Here is a 21,736-nt window from a genome sequence, read left to right on the forward strand (position 1 = left end):
AAAGTTGCTTGATGCTGGTTTTATATACCCTATATCTAATAGTAGATGGGTCTCACCTCTGGTTTTAGTACCTAAAAAGGGAGGGAAATGATAGATTTGTGTAGATTATAGAGAATTGAATAAGCCAACCGAGAAGGATCACTTTACCCTTTATTGATCATGTTCTAGGCACTCTAGCTTGTAAGAAATATTTTTCTTTTCTTGATGGGTACAGTGGTTATAATCAAATAAGTATAGCTCCAGAAGATTAGGGTAAAATCACATTTACATGCCTATGGGGTAATTTTTCATATTTTGTCTTTCCATTTGGCCTGTGTAATGCTCCCATGATATTTTAAAGAGTTGTAATCAACATTTTTGTTGATATATCACATGACTACATGGAAATATACATGGATGATTTCATAGCATTTGGAGTCACCTTTGAGGAAGCCTTGATGAATCTTGAAAAGATTCTTGTTTGATGTAAAGAACATAATCTATCACTCAATAGTGAGAAATGTTTCATGCTCATGTAGGAAGGAGTGGTGCTTGGTCATTTTATATTAGCTAAAGGGATAAAAGTGGACCTGGCTAAGATAGACGTAATTCTAACACTACCCATGCCTACAAAAACAAAGGATGTAAGATCTTTTTTAGGTCATGCTAGCTATTATAAGCATTTTATAAAATATTTTAGTAAAATAGATAGTCCTTTGTATACACTGTTGACTAAAGAAGCTAAATTCATTTGGACACTCACATGTAATGAAGCCTTCCTATAGCTTAAGAAACTCCTCACCACAACACCAGTTCTAAAGGGACTAGATTGGTCAATTTCATTTCATATCCATACTAATGTATTAGACTATGTTGTAGGTGTTGTATCGAGACAAAAGCCTGCTAACCTTGAAAATGAAATCTACTATATTAGTAAAAGCCTCCAATGTCATGAACTAAACTACACACTAATTGAGAAAGAACTTTTAGCTATAGTTTATGCATTGAATGAATTCAAACATTATGTAATTGGATATCCTATTTTTGTTCATACTGACCACTCAGCTATAAAGTACGTAATGAACAAACATCTTGTAACTAATAGATTAACAAGATGGCTCTTATCATTGCATGAGTTTGATATTACCATTGTTGATAAGCCAAGCAAGTCCAACATGGCTACTAATTATTTGTCCAGATTGCACATTGTTGATGAAGATCTAACTCAAATTAAAGGTACTTTTCCAAATGAGCATTTGTTCCACATACCAACTCATACACCATGGTATGTAGACATAGAAAACTATCTTGCTGCAAATAGAATGCCCCTACACTTCTCTCATAAAGATAGGAGGAAGCTAGTAGAGAAAAGTTTTCATTATTCATGGATAAATAACAATCTCTTCTATACTAGACCAGATCAAATCATGAGGAGATGCGTCAGGGAGGATGAGATATATGACATACTACATGCCTATCATGACAAACAATGTGGAGGCCATTTTGCAGGAAAAAGAAAAGCACTAAAGGTACTTATAACTGGATATTATTGGCCAACATTACATAAGGATGCAAAAAATTATACAATCAAGTGTGACAAATGCCAAAGGAAGAGCTAGCTAACCAAGTCAGATGAGATGCCACTCAATCCATAGATTGTTGTAACACCTTTTGACAAGTGGGGTATGGACTTCATAGGTCCAATTGACCCACTATCAAATGGAAAATCCTACATCTTAGTATGCATGGATTATTTAACTAAATAGGTGGAAGTCGGGGCAATGAAAAATGTAAGAGATGAGAAAGTAGCTAAATCCTTATATGAGAAAATATTCACATGCTACAGAGTTCTTGTAGAACTTGTGACAAATCAAGGTGCTTAGTTCACATCAAACTTGATCACTAAACTTATGGAACAATGCAACATAAGGCATTGAAAATCTAGTCCTTATCACCCTTAGGAAAATGGGCAAACAGAGGTCACCAATAGAGAGATTGAGGCCATTTTGACCAAGATAGCTTAAATACATAGAAAGGATTGGAGTAGTAGCTTAACTGAAGCTTTTTGGGCATACCAAACTACATGGAAGACAACAATTGGATTCACTCCATTTGAACTTGTGTATGGAAAAGAAACATTGTTGCCTATTGAATTTGAACATAAAACACTACACATTGCTTTGGAATTGAATATCAATCTTACTACAACACAAGAAGAGAGACTTCTCCACTTGAACTCACTAGATGAAATGAGAAGATAGATTTGGAAAGAATAGAGATCATTCAACAACAGTGAAAGAAGTGGTATGATGCACATATCAAAAATAAATAAATCCAAGTGGGAGATTGGTCTCTCCTATATGATTCTTGTTTCAAAGAGAATCTAGGAAAGTTATAGACATAGTGGCTAGGGCCTTATGAAATTTAGTATTTATTTGAAAACGGAGTAGTCCAGCTGACAACCACTAATCTTGTCAAGTTCAAATTTCATTTAAATGGCCATACATTGCACCTCTATCATAAACCACATACCAAAGGTGAGTTCACATCGCAGTTCCAACCAAACAATTTACTAGCTCCTACAAACATGGATCCTATAGTGGAGAGTGCAAACCTTCTTCCTACAGTCGTACCATGACAAACCTTCAATAAGCACTCATAATAAAACCTCATTTAATCTAAGGTCCATTCTTTCATTCATTTTTCTTTTTCTTCATATCAACTCATCTCATTTCTTTATCTATCATCCACTCACACTCCATGTCAACCACAAATTCTATTTTAACTACTTTCAATAAAAAATATCATCAGTACCTTTTCTACGGTCACTAGACTTTGCCACCTCATCAATTTTCATGTGGAAGTATGCTCTAAAATTTTTAGGTGCAACATTTTTTTTTACTCTTCATTCATTTTTAGTGCATTGGTTTTGATATTTATATATAATACTGCATTAAATGTATCATATAAGCCTTAAGCCAATTTCTTATTCCTATGCCAAATTTTTAAGTGTGGCACTTGTCAAAATTTAGTGGGGGGCTAAGAAAGTGTATTAATTTCCAAATTTCATCTCCACATCACCCTAGTCATGTCCACATTATAGGTTGTACTTTGGCAGTGGTCTGTTTTTAATTTTAAAATCTTTTTTTATCTATCGTACATTTTCATTGCAATTTTGAGAAAGATCTCCTATCTTTGACATGACTAAAAAGGACTATTATTTATTATGAGAACACATGGGTGAACACTGGAAGTGCACTAGAGGATTTTTCTACACTTTCAGAAGTGGGAAGAAAGGGAAAACTATAGTGGGAGACTTTAGGGCTATGGCAAGGAAGTATAATGCTTGAAAACAAGCATTTGAATAGTGGGGGATAGATGATGAGGCATATTAATGTCTTAATTTTGATATAGTTTTGATAGTTTGGACTTACTCTTTGTGCTTTGTTAAAAACATTTCCAAAACATTTTTGTAAATATCTTGTGAACTTATACTAGAGATAGCTAGAACTTACGAAACCTATGGGCAGTGTGTATGACATACTTTGCTTAATATTATACATAGAATACAGTATTTCATATGAATATCTTAAGCTATGTTCTAATATTTGAATAAGAGTAGGAATGTTATCTTGCATATATATTTTGAATGTTTCTAACTTTTAGGAAAATGAAGAGCAACACAAAGGGTGGTGATTACTACATTGAAGGTAGAGGATGATGGATACTGATCATGGCAAGGAAAGCATAGTTCAGTTCCTATAGATAAGTCATGCCTATAGAGGAGTTTCTATTCTAGAAAATCTAGGAGACACAACTTGCTATGTTTCTTGCAATTTGTTATTCTCTTGCTTAGTAATAAATGTACTATGTCATGGTTGATCTTCCACCTTTTTTTTGGCAATGTTTGTTCAAGACTTTTATGTCATGTTTTTAATAAGTATCTTTTGTTACTATTTAAAATTTACTTAAGTTTACTTAGGTTAATGCATTATTTTATTATTTATTAGGTTGACACTTAAGAGTTTGCATACCTTTATGAGTTGTCATGTTGACAACATAGAAATACACAACTCTAATTCAACACATAGTTTCTGCAATACTGGAGTTTGCATAATTAATTGAGTTCTCATGTAGACAATACAGTTATTTACACTCCTAATTAAGCATATGGTGTCTACAACATTATTTTTTGTACTACACCTTTGTAGGCTTATCCTCTCATCATCCCACTTACTCTTGTGCTAAATGGAGGATAACCCACACTTGGTGGACATGTGGTTGGTTGTATGACTTATCATGTTGCTAAGTTCTAGGAATTCTAGAAGCATTCTAGAGGCCTTTATATACAAGCACTCCTAGTGTACTTATACATTGAATTAAATACTATATTGTTATTCTAATCATACTTTGGTCTATTTTCTGCTTGTGTTTGAGTTCCTTGGTCTTGGGTGAATTTTTTCCTAAGGAAAATTCTTACATGGTATCAGAGCTGAGGGAGATTCTCATCACATAGCCATTGGAGACCTCATTGTTTCATCTCTCAAAGGGACCTAATTCAAATCTAGAGCATCTGTAGTAATTGGGAGTGTCTAGAGCTAAAGTAGACCTCACCATTACATTCAAAGAGATAATTCGGTGAAAATTGACTAAAAATTTGGCTACCCTAGGCCAAAGTCAATTTTGAGGCAAAATTTTTTTGCAAACTAGAGCTCGAATGCCAGATTTGAAAATCTAGTATGGTCATTATTCGATCTATTTAAATTGATTTTTAGATTTGCACTTTCTCTATGCATTTTTGAAAAAAAAAAATTGAATTATTTTAGCCCAGTTGGGTATGCAGAGAATTTTTTTTGTGCACAGGCTTCGAGCAGTCACACCCTAGCCCTACGTAGAATATTCCATTGATAGCTTAGCAGTATATTCCAACTTTGAAATCTAGTGTTTCAACACAACCCAACGACATTTAGCTCAAGCAAGTAGCTACAACACTACAAATCCTAGCGAACAACTCCTTACTGGTGGAGTTCATTATTTACATTACCATCAAGCTATGTTTTAAACATTCTAGCACCTTTCCACATAGTGTGTGTGGGATATATCCCCCACCCCACCATGTTTAAAAAAAAAAACCATCATTAGCCACAGAAAAACCACCTTCCAATGCTAGATTCATCCAAGTTAGTGATACGGCCAACTCACCTTGATTATCTGCCATGTGCCCTGAAGATAGTGACACCACATAGGTCCCTACATAGAGTACATGTGGTAGGCCATGTGGCCACCATGCGAAACCACAAAGAAAACTTAGCCATGACTGATAGCTTGGCTTTGACACAATGCACCATCAGCCAGCCTCCATATAGTGCCACACTGTCTATAGTCATACACCATAGAGTCACATGTCCATACACCTAGTCAGATTTCCATACAGCCAACTCACCTAAACATGTCAGTAGGCCACGTTTGAAAATTTGGTATGATCCCTATAGTCCATACAATGCTGACATCATTGTGATGTCGCTAGAGGGACCTGAGCTTGTTGATGTCATCATTTCTTAAGTTTAAAATTGATGACTATTTGACCATCATCAAGAGGAAAATTAGTACTACTTTGATGACTATTTGACTATCAAATTTAACATTATATTTTCCTCTTTAGACACCTCTTCACATTCAATTTTGATTTGGCAACCTAACTTTGAGAGGCCATTGCTTGATCATCCGAACTCCAAATCAAGTGTAATTTTTTTAAATTTTAGGTAGAATTTTGTGAGCTTTTTAGCGGTGCAATTCTTTTCTAGTTTTGGTGCATGGATTTATCAAAAATAGCATTTTTTGGTGACTATGCCTATCTAATCCTATTTTTTGCAACTTCAAACACTCCATACGAGCTCATCTCGACTCCTTTTTAGGTTCCATTTTTTTTGAAAGTGCATTTTTTTTTTGTCTATTTTTTGTAGGCTTGTGTGAACAAAAATATGACTTTCAGAAATAGGTCCTTTTTTGCATTTTATTGCTTCACAATTGTTGTATTTTTGAGCTACATTGTAAAATTCCAGATTTGTACTCTACAAAGAGGTTGTAAATAGAAAAATTAGAAGCCCACTTTTTCCATTTTGACAAGTGGTCTATTGTAAATGCACTACATATAAAGTTCCAAAATCATTCATTTGGGGGGGTGGGGGGATTTTTTGATTGAGTGAAAAAGGGGGGGTGTGTATTGTGTATTGTGTCTCCTAGATATTTTGCTCTTGCATTATGGGTTCTTTTTCAAAGTTAACTTCACATAATTATGGTACTTGGAAAGAAAACATAAAGGAACCCTTGGTAGAAAAAGATTTATTGCATTATGTAACTGGTGTAGCAAAAAAACCTCTTGCTGATGTTGATGAAGCTTAGAAATAAGACTGGGAATCCAAACAAGAGATGGCCCTAGGAACCTTGTTGAAAAATATCTTTGATCTCGTCAAATTTCACGTTAGGAAGCTTACCAATCCAATAGAGGTTTGGGCTGAACTTGAAGCATTGTATGGGACAATAGATGAAGACATGGCTTACACCATAGAGGACAAACTTCTCAAGTTGGATCCTAGGAATTTCAACACCATCAAAGACTATCTTACACAAGTAGACATGTATAGGGAACAAGTTAAGGATTGTGGTGAACCCATCAAGGATGGAAAGATGATCAAACATATTATGACTCATCTTCCACTTCAATATGATCCTTTTGTTTCTAGTTATAATACTCACAAATTAATAATGGGTAGTGCGTATATTAAGCCTTCATTCGAGAAATTTTCAAAAAATTTGATTTTAGAACATGAAAATTTAGTGAGTATCGGAATTCTCAAGTCTTCCAAGACCAAAGCCTTGGTAGCTAATGAAGGTAATTCAAGTGGTAAAAACTCCAACAAGAAGCAAAAGCAGTGGAAGGAAAAGCCACAAGATGACACACAACAATCCTCCTCTAAACAAAAATCTTCTTCACATCAATCTTCTTCCACCCAACAATTTTCTTCACAAAAAGGTACATCTTCTTCCAAAAATAATCAAAAGGGGACCAATTCCAAAAAAAGGGAGAAGAAAACTTGTTCCTATTTTAAGAAGAATGGTCATGATGAACATGAGTGTAAAGATAAGTAGATTGATTAATTGGTAGACATAATGAGGAAACACAAAATTTATGTACCAAATTCATATAAGGATAAGGGATCTTCAACCATTTCAAAGGGTAAGGTACAAGCCTTGGTAACAAGTACAAACAATGCTGAGGAATGGGTTCTTGATTCAGGAGCAACACATCATATGGGTGCTTCAAGGGAGCAGTTTTCCTCTTTGAAACAATCAACTGTACCTTACATCTATGTGGGCAATGATACTCAAGTGGAAGTTGAAGGGAAAGGAAATTTTGAGTTGGAAAATGATGTCTTCAAAGATGTTCTACATGTTCCTAACCTTAGCACCAACCTTCTCTCCATCTGCCAGATAACTCGCTATGGATGTGGCAACAAAGTAGATTTCCTTCCTGATATAGTTGTGGTGAAAAATCTCCAAGATGATTCCATGGTGGTGGTTGGAAAGGCTAATCATGAGACAAGACTTTATTCTTTCTCACATTTTGTGCCTAATTCCACTTCCCTTGCCTTGTCGACTCATTCAAATACACAAAGTAAACTATGGCATGAGAGATTTGGACATCTCAATTATCGCTACCTTCAACAACTTAGGAGCAAGGATATGGTCATTGGTCTAGCTCAAGTCAAGTATTTAGAGGGTGTATGTCTAGGTTCTGAAGCAAGCAAGCATCCCAAAGAGAAATATGACAAGGGGAAGTCTTGGAAGGCAACTGTTGTTCTTGAATTGGTTCATAGTGATGTAGCTGGCCCATTTCTAGTACCATCCTTTGGTAAGGCCTACAATGTTCTAATCTTTATTGATGACTTTTCATAGTACAATTGGGTCATTTTTCTTTCTCATAAGAGTGAATTATTTGATAACTTCATCACCTTCAAAGCTCAAGTTGAGAAAAAATTAGGGAAAGCCATCAAGATTCTAAGAACAGATAATGGCAGGGAATATGTCAACTCCAGGCTTATAGAATTTTGCACTCATGAGGGTATTGATCTTCAACATTCAGTTGCATATATGCCAGATAAAAATGGTTTCATTGAAAGGAGGAATAGAACCCTTAAGGAGATGACCACTTGTATGCTTCAACATATGTCTCTAGATCAAGTGTTTTGGATAGAAGCCATGTGTTGTGCCAGTTACATCCAAATAGAAGTTTTCATAAGGCCTTAGATGGAATTACACCTTTTGAGGCATGGTGTGGTAGAAAACCAAGTGTAAAGCACTTTAAAGTTTTTGGTTGTGCAACATAGGTAAGGATACCTCCACAGAAGTGAAAGGCATTAGAACCTCAGAGAAAACCATGCATATTTGTTGGATATCCTGACCATCTTAAGTCATATAAACTAATGGATCCAGAGACTCATGAAATATTTCATGAGAGGAGTGTTCACTTTGAAGAAACTTGTCCAAGTTTGGATTCTTCAACGCTTCCTTCTTCCTCCTTCGTGGAAAGTGATCATAGTGATGATAGTGACTCAAAAGATGAGATTCCTTCAACTTTGACTTGTAGGACACCACCATAATAGGGTCAACAAAAAGTTGGGGACATTCCTTCTTCTTCCACTGAATGTTGTTGGGCACAACAAACCCTTGATAAAATAGGTTCATTGGTGGGAAATCCTTTAGACACTCGAAGGAAAAAGTAACAACACAAATCATTTTCACATGCTTATATAGCCATTGCTTTAGATCCATAGTCATTTAAGGAAGCATCTGGGATTCTAGAATGGGAGAAGGCTATGGAGCAAGAATATAACTCTTTGATGAAAAAAAAACACTTGGGACTTAGTTCCCCTTCTTAAGGGAAGAAAGGTGGTTCGATGTAAGTAGATTTATCAAACCAAATTTGCAACAGATGGAAGTGTGGATAAACATAAGGCCAGACTAGTAGCCAAATGTTTCTCGAAGGTTATAGGTATTGACTATACAAAGACTTTTGCACCAATCACCAAGATGAACTCCATTCGCTTGACACTAGCTATTGCTATAGCTCATGGTTGGGTTGTACACCAAATGGATGTAAAGAGTGCCTTTTTGAATGGTGATCTTCATAAGGAGATTTATATGGAGCAACCATAGGGATTCATACAAGATTCTACTATGGTTTGCAAATTGAAGAAGTCTATTTATGGTCTTAAGTAGGCTCCTCAGGCTTGGTATGCCAAGATGGATTCCTTCCTACTCTCAACAAGATTCACCAGGTGTCATTCTGATTCAAATGTCTATATTCTTTAGAGGGATGACTCACATTTGATACTCGTGCTTTATGTAGATAACTTGATCATTATAGGGAGCACTTAATCCATCATTGCCAATGCCAAGACCTCTTTGCAGGACATATTTGCTATGATAGACTTGGGTTTACTACATTACATCCTAGGTATTGAGATCACACAGTCTTCAATAGGGATCACACTTTCTCAACCCAAGTATGCTCTTGACTTGCTTTCTAGATTTCACATGAGTGATTTCTAGCTTACTCCTACTCCCTTTCAGGTGTCAAGTTAGAAGCTAAGTGTACCACTCCACTTGCTGATGCTACATTGTACAAACAGTTAGTTGGGAGCCTTATCTACTTGACACATACATGCCCTGATATATCTTTTGCAGTTGGCATGGTTTCTCGCTTCATGAAAGAGCCACATGAGCTTCATTGGAAGGCTACCAAGCACATTTTGCACTACATACAGGGTACACATATGCATGGGATAGATTATGCATCACGTATAGGAATTCAACTTGTTGGATACATAGACTTAGACTATGTAGGGGACCTTGATTCTTGCATGTCTACTTCCAGTTACATATTTCACCTTGGTTCTAGCCCTATTTTTTTTCATAATAAGAAGAAAAATAATGTTTCTCTTTCTTCCATAGAGGCTAAGTATCGAGGAGCTGTCAATGCAGCTACAAAGACTCTTTGGTTACAACATATCCTAAAGGAGTTTAGATTTGATCTACCTAAACCTACAGTCATACATTGTGACAATCAGAGTGCTATTAAGATCTCTAAGCATCCAGTCTAGCATTAGTAGACCAAGCACATCAAGGTTCATATGCACTATATTAGAGAGTTAATACATGATCAAATCATTACATTATAGTATTGTCCTACAGTAGAGCAAGTGACTGATATCTTCACCAAACCCTTAATAGAGGTCAAGTATATTCATTTGCAAGATCTCTTGGGGATGCGGGATGTTGTAGAAAGGGGAGTCCCTTGAATTCTCTCTTTTTTCTTCTAGGAGGGGTCTTTTTCTCATCTAAGGTATTCTTCTCTCTGATCTTCTTTATTGTATTTATCTCTCTTTAGAGGATAGCTTTTCCCATGAGGTTTTCCCTCTTTCTCCACTTTATGAGAGATTGCATTGCATCTTTGTATGTAGAGTGTTAGTTTGTGGTGACTAATTAGAAAAGTACTATACATAATAAATTCTTTGGGGCTCTACTCCGAAAAAATATTTTTGGGGCCTATTTTATTGGGATTTTGGGCTGACATGTAATTATTAATTATAACTCTAAAGTGGTAAAAATACTTGTATAAAAGGGCTTAGGGTTCGGGATTGTTTCATAGTTGTGATGTGAAAATTTGTTCTTGCAGAGGTATTTAGCTATAAGGGATTATGGATTGTAATCAGGTTGTAATCACTGGATCGTAATAATATTAGACTTGTTGTTTGGTGGACATAGCCCAAGGATTGGGTGAACCATGTTAAATCTTGGTGCCTTGTGTTCTTTTCTGTGTGATATATTATTTTCTATTATTGGTTATATTTGCATGTAATTGTTATTTCTATCCATGGTTTAATCCTAACTAGTGGTATCAAAGCAAGGTTATTTTTCAATTATCCTCTGTAGGAAAGTCTCACGGTAGTGTGGGAGTCTCATAGTTAAGTGGGAGTGATGGTAGATGAGGGTAACTTGAGGGTTGATAGGCTTAATGGGTAGAACTTTCAGTTATGGAAGATGCAAATGGAAGACTATCTTTATCAGAAGGATTCATGGAAGCCATTGGAAGGCAAAGCCAAGAATCAGGGATCTATGTCAAATGACGAATGGGATCTTTTGGATAGAAAGGCACTTGGAAGCATTTGATTATGCTTGGCACCATCGATGGCATTTAATATTACAAAAGTGAAGACAACAAAAGAATTGATGAAAACCCTAGCAACATTTTATGAAAAGCCCTCCACTTCAAACAAGGTATTTCTCATGAAGCATTTATTTAATATGAAAATGATAGAATGTGGATCTATTATAGATCATTTAGATGATTTTAATACTATTGCTAGTTAGTTATCTTCTATGGGTATCAATTTCGATGAAGAAATTAGGTCTCTCTTGATTTTGTGTTCTTTTCTTGAAAGCTAAAAGGGCTTGGTAATGGTTGTGAGTAATTGTGTTCTTGGATCTAGTACCCTAAAGTATGATGATGTGATCAGTGTTATTTTGAGTGAGGAAACTTGTAGGAAAACCTCAGGTGGATTTACATCTGGAAGTGCTTTGAATGCACAAAGCAGAGGCAAAACGACTGAGAGAGGAATTAATTCTGAAAATTGTGGGAAATCAAGAGGCAAGTCAAAAGGGAGGAGGCCTCAATCAAGAGGACCAAATGACTGCTAGTACTATGGGAAACTAGGGCATAAAAAGAAATATTGTTGGAATCGAAAGAAAAATGAAGGAGATAAACCAAATGGAGACAAGGAGGAAAATGTGGTAAGTAACAAATTCAAAGAGGATGCTTTTATTCTATCTTTAGAAAGTGTTGATGATTGATGGGTTTTAGATTCTAGTGCTTCATTTCATGCTACACCTCATAGAGGTTATTTCATTGATTATGTCCAAGGGGATTTTGGACTTGTTTATTTGGGAGATAATGAACCCTGTCAGATTGTTAGAAAGAGAAAAATTAAGATTAAGTTGCAAAATGAGAATCATTGGCTACTACATGAGGTAAGACATGTTCCAAGGTTGAGTAGGAATTTAATTTTAGTAGGAAACTTGGTGATGAGGGTTGTGTAGTTACTTTTAATGATAAAAATTAGAAAGTTACAAAAGGTTCCTTTGTAGTAGCAAAAGGTGTGAAAGTAGACACCTTATATCTTTGTATAGGTCATATTGTTCCTTCTACTTTAATTGGTTTAGAGAAAAATGAATGTTCAAGAACAATTGCTACAATTGAGCAGGGAGAACAAATAGATGCTATAGATTCTAATACAACATTGTGGCACAATAGACTTGGCCACATGAGTGAAAAAGGTATGAAATTACTTCATTCAAAGAAAGTTTTACTAGGTCTAAAATGTGTTAATATTGATTTCTGTGAAAGTTGTGTGTATGGAAAAAAATAGAGTGAGTTTTGTGAAGACTGGAAAGGAAAACAAAAAGGAGAAATTAGAGCTTGTGCATATCGATGCATAGGGACTAGCTCAGGTATCTTCCCTTGGTGGATCTCATTATTATGTTACATTTATTGATGATGCAACTAGAAAAGTATGGGTTTATTTCCTTAGATAGAAATATGATGTATTTCAAACTTTTAAGAAATGGAAATGCTTGGTTGAAAATGAAACTGGTAAGAAATTAAAATGCCTCAAATCTGATAATGGTGGTGAGTATTGTAGTCATGAATTTGAATATTATTGTTCCATTAATGGTATTCATAGATAGAAAACTATTCCAAGGACTCCACAAGAAAATGGAGTGGTTGAACGCATGAACATGACTGTAATGGAGTGCGCAAGGAGCATGAGATTGTGTGTTGGGTTGCCCTTACACATGTGGATAGAGGCTATCAATACTATTATATATTTGATTAATAGAGGTCCCTCTACTCCTTTGGGCTATGGTATTCTAGAGGAAGCATGGAATGGTAAGAAGGTGAGTTATTCTTTTTTCAAAACCTTTGGTTGTGAAGCATTTGCTCAAATAGATTCTGAAAAAAAAACCAAGCTGGAAGCTAAGTTAAAGAAATGTGTATTTTTTGGATATGGCATTAATGGATTTGGTATAGGCTTTGGGATTTTGAAAATCATAAAATTGTAAGAAGCAAGGATGTCATATTCAATGAGAAAGTGTTGTACAAAGATCTATTGTAGCAACATGAGAAGAAAGAAGATGATTATGTAGTGCTAGATGATACTCCAAAAGATGATGTTCCAGCCATTCCTCATGATGTGCAACAATCACATCAATAAATACCACACACACCAGCAAATGTTAGATGGTCAACAAGGAAAATTAGATCTCTAGAAAGATTTTCTTTGTCTTTATATTCTATTTTATTAATAGAAGCTGGTGAACTTGAATGTTATGATGAAGCCATGCAAGTGGGTACTAAGATTCAGTGGGAGTCTACAATGAAAGATGAAATGGACTCTTTGCTGAAGAATAAGATTTATGTAAGTTTCCTGTAGGTAAAAGTACTTTATGAAATAAGTGGTTTTATAGGTTAAAAGAAGAGGATGGAGGTAAAAAATGATTTAAATCTAGGTTAGTTGTAAAAGGATTTGCATAGAAAAAGGGCATAGATTTTGATGAGATATTTTCTCCTATTGTTAAAATGACTTCTATCCATATTATTTTAAGTATTGTGGCTACTGAAGATTTGCATTTAGAGCAACTTGATGTTAAAACAACCTTTCTTTATGGTGATTTAGATGAAGAGATATATATGGCTCAGCCACAGGGATTTGAGGTCAAAGGTAAGGAAAACTTAGTGTGCAAATTGAAGAAAACTTTATATGGCTTGAAGCAAGCACCTTGGCAATGGTATTTGAAATTTGACTATTTTATGCATGAGCATGGATATAAAAGGTCTCATTCAGATCATTGTGTTTATTTTAAGAGGTTGGATGATAACAGCTACATTATTTTATATTTATATGTTGATGATGTGCTTGTAGCTAGGTCTAACATGGATCATATTAAGGGGCTAAAATGCCAGTTAGCACATGCATTTTCTATGAAGGATTTGGGGGCAGAAAAATAAATCCTTGGTATGAAGATTTGTAGAGATAGGAAGAATAGGAAATTGACACTATCTTAGGTTGATTATGTTGAGAAGGTGTTGCAATGTTTCTCTACTGAGAATGCTAAAGCTGTCAGCACACCTTTACCTGGTCATTTGAAGTTGACTAAGGAGATATGTCCCAAGACACAAGAAGAGGAAGATAAGATGTCCAAGGTGCCCTATGCTTCATCTATAGGAAGCTTGATGTATGCTATGGTATGTACTAGGATAGATATTTCACATGCAATGGGAGTTGTTAGTAGGTATATGAGTCATCCAGGAATTGAGCATTGGAATGTAGTTAAATAGATTCTTAGATATTTGAGAGGAACATCCAATAAGTGTTTACACTTTGGCGGATCTACTACTAAATTATAGGGCTATGTTGACTTAGATTTGATAAGGGATATTGATACCAGGCAGAGTACTATAGATTATATCTTTACTATTGGTGGGGCAGCCACGAGTTGGGTTTCTAGGTTACAGAAGGTTAATGCTTTATCCACTACAGAGGCAACCAAGGAGATGATATGGCTTCAATTCTTCTTGGAAGAATTGGGACACCCTTAGAGGGATAATATTTTTTTTTATAGAAAGTCAGAGTTCCATTCATCTTGCAAAGAATTCAACTTTGCATTTAAAGACCAAACACATACAGTTGTGGTATCATTTCATTTGGTTAGTTTTGGAGGATGGATAGTTAAAGCTAGACAAGATACATATAGATGATAATCTAGCTGATATGTTGACAAAGGTAGTAACAAGGGAGAAGCTGAACTACTCTTCAGCTTTAGTTTGTCTTCTAAACTAAACATGAATAAAAGAACAAGGTCTAGGGTGGTTTGATCTAGCAGGAGTCTCATGGAGTAGTAGCCTAGCTAAAGGATTAGTCTCCAAGTGGGAGATTATTATTTAGTGTGGAGCCTAATTAGTCCCCAAGTGGGAGATTGTTAGTCTCATTAAGAAATTACTATACATACTTCATAAATTCTTTGGGGCTCTGCCCCAAAAAAAACTTTTTGGGCCCTATTTTATTGAGATTTTGGACCAACATGTAATTATTAATTATAACTCTAAAGCAGTAAAAATACTTGTATAAAAGGGCTTAGGGTTAGGGATTGTTTCATAGTTGTGATGTGAAAATTGGTTCTTGCAGTGGAATTAAGTTGTAAGGGATTACAGATTGTAATTATGTTGTAATCACTAGATTTTAATAATATTGGACTTGCTGTTTGATGGACATAGCCCAGGGATTAGGTGAACCACTTTAAATATTTGTGTCTTGTGTTCATTTTTGTGTGATCTATTATTGGTTATATTCACATGTAATTGTTATTTCTATCCATGGTTTAATCCTAACATAGAGCATTTCTTTTGTACATGGGTACCTAACATGGCCTCATAGCTAGGACCCATCATGCATTTGTGAGCTTAAGTGCATTCTCCTAAGTTGCACTCAAGGGGGGGTGTTGGTGTAAATAGGTATTTACTATTTACACTTTACTTAAGTTTACTTAGGTTAGTGTATTATTTTATTATTTATTAGGTTGACACATAGGAGTTTGAGTACCTTTATGAGTTTTCATATTGACAACATAGAAGTAAGCAACTCTAATTTAGCACATGGTGTCTACAACACTAGAGTTTGCATAATTAACTGAGTTGTCATATAAAAAACATAGTTATTTTCACTCCTAATTAAGCACATGGTGTCTACAACATTATTTTTTGTGCTACACCTTGGTAGGCTTATCCTCTCATCATCACACTTACTCCTATGCTAAATGGAGGAAAACCCACACCTTGTGGACATGTGCCTAGTTGTATGACTTATCATGTTGCTAACTTCTAGGCATTCTAGAAGCATTCCAGAGGCCTTTATATATAGGCACTCCTAGTGTTCTTGTACATTGAAATGAATACTATATTGTTATTCTGATCATACTCTAGTCTATTTTGTTCTTGTGTTTGAGTTCCTTAGTCTTGGGTGAGTTTTTCCCTAAGAAAAATTCTTGTAGTATCTAATCCTCTATATAATGGATTTGGATTATCTTAGTAAGATAATGAGAAAATAGACGATGCTAGTTTAAGATTTAGAAGTTACTCTTCTCTTCATGAATTATTTAGTTGATGTAATCAAAGAAGGATCTTAATGAAATAGTGCTTTTGGAATACTTGTTGTGTTCATCGTTATTTGAAACCAACTAAGGGGGCCTACTTGGGAGGTGGAATAGATTTAGGTAGAGTAGATTCATTCTTTGCAATTTCTTGTTTTCAAGATAGATTTATTGTATTAGTCCTATAGCATTGTTACTATGAAAGTTCCTGCAATAGTTGTAGAAAATGATCATGGTGGATGTTTTGAGTTGCTAACTAGTTTAGGTTCATTTTCCAAAGCTTTCTACACTTATTTTTTGTTAACCCAAGTGTGTTTAATTTTTGGTAACAATAGTATAGATTCTTTTCATGCATTTTACTTTCCTACAGCATAGGTGTTAATATTCTTAAAGGAACTTAGTGCACATACTGTGCTGACCCATTTCAAGTCCTATATTCCTAGGTTGACCATTCAAGTGTATTTTTTGATGGAATAGGTAGTCTTTAGAATAGATATAGTATCCTTGAGAGAGACAATAGTGTTATTATCTTCATCTATTATGAAAACATAAAAATACTACAAAATAAGAGGTTTAATAGTATACAAAGTAAGACCAGAAGATCTACTTAATAGATTGTTAAATAGATAGAAAAGAGTGTTAGAAGAAGACAAAAACTAGAGAATAACTATGAAAAAAAAGAGTTGTATGAAACTAACGCCAAGGAGGACTCACATAGAATTTTGAAGGGTATTGAGCCCTTGCTGAGGAACAAAAGAAGAGAAATTCTTCTAATGGTATGAAACTATAAGGATGTTAGGAAGGTAACAAAGAAGGCAATTGTAAAATTCATGACCTTAGTAGCTTAGGTGAGTGTGTAATTCAAAGATGAGAGCCCATTGTATGTACAAGCCAGAACACCTTCTAGTGATAAGGAAGAAGTAGAGGAGACACAACAAGCACCCTCACCACTACACATTGTTATGGGTACTTAATCCATGCCAATGGATAGTACTCATATAACTATGGATGCAAAGAAGAATTATTTTATATGATTTGGCCAAACCATTGTTGCCAATATCACAACATATACCATTTCTAATGATGATGCAGAAGAGGAAAAGAAGAAAGAGGCTGAGAAAAAGAGAAAAGAAGTAGAAGAAGAAGAAAAGAGGAAATAAGAGAAGAAAAAGATAGATGAAGAAGAAGAAAATAAAAGAAAAGAAGAGGAAGAAGAAATGAAGAAGAAAGAGGAAGAGGTAAGGCAGAAGAAATTAAGTGAAGAGAAAAGGAAGAAAGCTGAGGAAGCAGCTAAGAAATTGAAAGAAGAAAAGAAGAAGGCCAAGGAAGAAAAGAAGATTGTAGTTACATCTACTCTAGTTTTAACTCCTATGGCAATAGTAGCAACATTAGTAGTAGTAGCACCATCTAATGATGATGATGATAAGAAGGGATTGATAAGCTCATTGAGAAAATTGTTTGAGAAGAATAAATCAGCAAAGTCTTTGGAGAAGACATTGACTGAAGTCTTGGATAGAATGTAGAAGATAGTTACCACAAGTGTAGCCATTCTAGACTTGCAATCAAAGGCCAAGGAACTGGTAAAGACCTTTGATGATGAGGAATTTACAACTTTACTTGAGGTAGCATCGACACAAGCACATACCAAGCATGATGTATCAATGTTTAATACAATATGCACAAATGTCAGAAATGATATGAAAACTTTAGATGCGTGCATCAAATATTTGAGGAAGAGCCTAGATGAAGGAAATAAATTGGATGAACAATGTGAAATGTCATACAGTTATCTATTAGAGTCTGATAATAAGATTAAAGGTCAAATGAGTAAACTTCATATACTCACTACAAGATTGCAACAACCAAAGGCCAAAATTGAAGATTTTGAAATTGAGATAGAGAAGATTCATAATGATATCAGAGGCATTGACTTTGACAAAGAAAAAGTATTAAGGAGATTCTCTATCCTCAAAGAATACTTATCACCCAAAGTTGTCATTTTCTAGAGGAAATTGGAGGAGTGTCTTGTAGCTAAGACATCCTATGATAAATTTTCCTATATTGATTTGAGCATAATAGAAGTGGCTTCTTATGAACTTTGTGCACTCATTAGTATATCTAATATAGTCAAAGAGAATTGGAAGAAGGAATTTGACATGCTGAAACATAATTTTATAGGCCATATATCTAGAATGTCCAGCTAGTCAACAAAAGGCAACATAGTTTTTGTGTATACAATTTTGACACCTTTGTCATTGATGTCAAAGGGCTAGTAATATGTTAGGAAAATTGTATGTATGTATGTACTAAGGAGGATAAGCAATATATGTAAGGAATTGTATATGTAAGGGGGAGTAAGCTTATGTATCAATGTAAGGAGTGATAAGGAATGTAATGATTCATCAAAACATGAATAAAATTGTTATGTTTTGAAGGCAATTTTGTGTAGTTATTTAATTTGTTTTCATTATATATGACATCATTTTGGGAATTAGCCAATTTTCTCAAATTTTGTCATCAATGCCAAAGGGGGAGATTGTTGGCAATATGGTTAGTTATATGTCTTGATAGTTTTCATTTATGGAAGCATGTATTCAACATTTCATTTATGCATTTAGAGTTAGAAAATTGTCTAAGTGTTAGACAGTTTGTAGTAGCACAAAGATAGATGTGATGTTTACGAATGACTCATTGAGATTTAGTTTATGCATAATTGAGGAAAGCCCTATGATAGTGTCATAATTATGTGTGCCAATGTGTAGGTGTGTATAGACTATATGATGCAAGTTATGATTGAAATACTTGTACAAATATTTGACAGAGTAGAACAAAGCATGGAAAAAAATTAAGCTATATGAATTAAGGAATTATTTTGGTAACAGAATAATTACTAAGTCATGATGACTCAACATTTTGAATGTTAATCCATAACTTAATTTATATTATGTCAAGAATGTGAAGACATGAAGGTCAACTGAACAGAGATTTGCTAATATGCAAGGTATAAATAAAGATCTTATATTGCATACATAAGTGTGTGACATATGTTATTTATGGGAAAGTTTTATGATATGTGAACTATTGTATGGATATCTTGAAATTTATATGAGCCTTATGTGCTATGAGATCTGATGCATGATTAGAGAAAGTGTGAATTATAGTAGTTGGAAAGTATTCTATTTATATCTATTCTTGTGAAGAACTTTATTGTGTAAATGCATGTTAGGGAAGTGGGATCTTCTTGCATACATTGTATTTTATCTACCAATTCTTAATAAGGTTGAAGCAATTGCTAAAGGTTTGAGGCTTCTAACAAGGACTCACAACACTATATGTACTTCATAGACTCCTAACATGGTTAATATCCTTAGCGAGATCCTTTTGTTTAGTGAATCATCTTGTAGGTATCATCCCACCTAGGTTTTCCCTTGGCCAAGCTTTTCCTAGTTAACAAATAATGATGTTATGATTTTCTATGTGCATGGTTATATTTACTATTCAAAATTGTTGGTTTACTTCCATATGCAAGTTATAAAGTAATTAACAATATTTAGTTGTGGAAAAAAGTTTGTTAAATATTGATTCACCCCCCACCCCCCTTCCCCCCCTCACAGTATTATCTATTTCTAACATTCATTTCCCCTAAGGGAGAATTGACACAACTAGCATACAAGCTACAATTCAAAAACATAAACAACATTGTAGAATATGAAGCTTTGCTTTTAGGAATTTCTACTATGAAGCAAAGGGGAATGAAAATTCTAAAATCCTAAGGTGATGCATAACTGATCATGAAGTTAATCTGAGGCTAATACTTTGTGAAGAACCCAAGACTAAAGAACTATAGGAAAAAAGTATGGGATGAGATAGAAGATCTTGATTCCTTTTCTATAGAAGTTGTTCCGAGGGATAAAAATGTAAGGGGTGATATGTTAGCTTCCTCTTTATCCCTTTTGTTACCTCACCCATAGTTCAAAAATAAGGAATACAAGGTTGAAGTTCTCTTTAGACCTAATGTACCTAATAATTTTGAGTCATGGCAAGTCTTTAGCAATGATAAATAGATCTAGTGCTTCATAGAAAAATTTGAGCCTTTCACTAATCAGTAATTTGAGGAAAGTGAAAGCCCCTGTGAAGAATTTTCTCCTAACAATAAGAAAGAATTGAAGCTAGGTGCTAAGCAACTCGAGGGTAACAAAATTCCTAGACACTTAATCTCTTTAGAAATATTATTCAATAGACATGATGCATATATCAAGAGAGAAAGGAACAAGAAAGGTCAAACTTCAAATGATTATGAGGGAATCAATGTAGGCACTAGTCTTAAGCCTAAAATGATTAACATCAATTTTCATTGTTCAAACAAAGAAAGAATCATAGCTAAAGCATTAATTTCTAAATATAAAGATTTTTTGCATGATGTTATGAAGATCTGAAAACTTTAAGGAATGGTGAGTTTAAGCATAAAATCCCCCTTAAGATAGATACAGTTCCTTTTAGGAAAAAGATACACAACTACAATCCAATGACTTTAGATGCTATCTTCAAAGAAATTCAAAAAAATGTTAGAAGCTAAGATTATATATCCCATACACCATTCAACATGAATAGTTAATGTTGTCCCTCTCAGGAGGAAAATTGGGGAAATCAAAATTTGTGTTGATTTTAGAAATTTGAATCAAGCATCCCTTAAAGATAACTATGCTCTCCCCAACATGGATGACTTTTTGCAATCAGTGGCAGGTTTTGAAATGATGTCTATGTTGGATGGCTTCTCTAGTTTCAATCACATTGAAGTGCACCCAGATGACTAGTTCAAAATAGCTTTCACCACTCCTTGGAGAACTTTCTCTTATAATAGAATGTCCTTTGGGATAGTCAATGATAGAGCAACCTTTCAAAGAGCCATGAATTCGTCTTTTGTATTTTTGAAGAAAAAAATCATTTTTTTTTACCTAGATGGTTTGACAGTGTACTCTAAAAGAAGGAAAGGTCATTTGAAAGGTCTAGAGAAAGTGTTGAAAAGATGTAGGGAATAGAATCTCCCTCAAAACTAAGAAATCAGTCTTTTGTGTGACATAAGGTAAGCTATTGGGTCACATAATGTCTCAAGAAGGTATTAGAATTGACCCTAACCATGTCAAGGCTATATAAAAACTCAACCTACCAACAAGAAAAATTGGATTGAAATCATTCTTTGTTCATGTAAATTTGTTAAGATGTTTTATCCTTGACTTTTCTAAAATTACAAAATGCATAATAGACATGATGAAGGGAAATCAAAATTTTAAATGGAGTCACTTTGGAAGAAAATTCTTTGATGAGATAAAAAATTGCTATAGCTCATGATCCTATCCTAGTTTATCTAGATTACACCAAAGAGTTTATTTTATATTTCTATACATCAGCCCATACATTGTCTTCCATACTCAGGCAAGAAAACAAGGAATCCAAGAACCTATTTCTTTCATGAGAACTCCTCTCAAGGAAC

Source organism: Cupressus sempervirens, chromosome 7, assembly GCF_028749045.1.
Source record: "Cupressus sempervirens isolate cs-2001-9-10 chromosome 7, ASM2874904v1, whole genome shotgun sequence".
Classification (NCBI taxonomy): domain Eukaryota; kingdom Viridiplantae; phylum Streptophyta; class Pinopsida; order Cupressales; family Cupressaceae; genus Cupressus; species Cupressus sempervirens.